We start from the raw sequence: 1652 nt of genomic DNA, 5'->3' as shown, positions 1-1652 counted from the left end.
CTTTTAAATATCTTGATATATCTCGAGAACTACGCATCTGATCAAAAAATATCATAGAACATAAAAAGTAGGAAACTTAATTCTCTACAAAAAAGGTCTCTCAACATTTTGCCATAGCTCCCTTCGTTTCCGAGATATTTGCAGATTTATCTCAAGGGAAGGTGCCTGACGGACATATTTCGAGATATTTCTTCTTCTTGTTGTTCTTCTTCTGCACAGCTAAACTGGAAGTGGCATTTCCAGCTCGCAGTAGTGCAGAGTTATCTTAAAGAAAGGGGCCACGGTGTTTCTGTATCTCTATTATGTTGGTGCGGCTTCGGAACTTTTAAATATCTTGATATATCTCGAGAACTCCGCATCTGATCAAAAAATATCATAGAACATAAAAAGTAGGAAACTTCATTCTCTACCAAAAAGGTCTCTTAACATTTTGCCCTAGCTCGCTTCGTTTCCGAGATATTTGCAGATTTATCTCAAGGGAAGGGGCCTGACGGACATATTTCGAGATATTTCTTCTTCTTGTTGTTCTTCTTCTGCACAGCTAAGCTGGAAGTGGCATTTGCAGCTCGCAATAGTGCAGAGTTATCTCAAAGAAAGGGGCCACGGTGTTTCCGTATCTCTATTATGTTGGTGCGGCTTCGGAACTTTTAAATATCTTGATATATCTCGAGAACTACGCATCTGATCAAAAAATATCACAGAACGTAAATTGTAGGAAACATAATTCTCTACAAAAAAGGTCTCTTAACATTTTGCCATAGCTCGTTTCGTTTCCGAGATATTTGCAGATATATCTCAAGGGAAGGGGCCTGACGGACATATTTCGAGATATTTCTTCTTCTTGTTGTTCTTCTTCTGCACAGCTAAACTGGAAGTGGCATTTCCAGCTCTCAATAGCGCAGAGTTATCTCAAAGAAAGGGGCCACGGTGTTTCTGTATCTCTATTATGTTGGTGCGGCTTCGGAACTTTTAAATATCTTGATATATCTCGAGAACTACGCATCTGATCAAAAAATATCATAGAACATAAATTGTAGGAAACTTAATTCTCTACAAAAAAGGTCTCTTAACATTTTGCCATAGCTCGCTTCGTTTCCGAGATATTTGCAGATTTATCTCGAGGGAAGGGGCCTGACGGACATATTTCGAGATATTTCTTCTTCTTGTTGTTCTTCTTCTGCACAGCTAAGCTGGAAGTGGCATTTACAGCTCGCAATAGTGCAGAGTTATCTCAAAGAAAGGGGCCACGGTGTTTCTGTATCTCTATTATGTTGGTGCGGCTTCGGAACTTTTAAATATCTTGATATATCTCGAGAACTACGCATCTGATCAAAAAATATCGTAGAACATAAAAAGTAGGAAGCTTAATTGTCTACAAAAAAGGTCTCTTAACATTTTGCCATAGCTCGCTTCGTTTCCGAGATATTTGCAGATTTATCTCAAGGGAAGGGGCCTGACGGACATATTTCGAGATATTTCTTCTTCTTGTTGTTCTTCTTCTGCACAGCTAAACTGGAAGTGGCATTTCCAGCTCGCAATAGTGCAGAGTTATCACAAAGAAAGGGGCCACGGTGTTTCTGTATCTCTATTATGTTGGTGCGGCTTCGGAACTTTTAAATATCTTGATATATCTCGAGAACTACGCATCTGAT

The sequence above is a fragment of the Osmia lignaria genome, unplaced genomic scaffold (assembly GCF_051020975.1).
Source record: "Osmia lignaria lignaria isolate PbOS001 unplaced genomic scaffold, iyOsmLign1 scaffold0003, whole genome shotgun sequence".
Taxonomy (NCBI): Eukaryota; Metazoa; Arthropoda; class Insecta; order Hymenoptera; family Megachilidae; genus Osmia; species Osmia lignaria.
Note: the sequence above shows the minus strand (reverse complement) of the source record.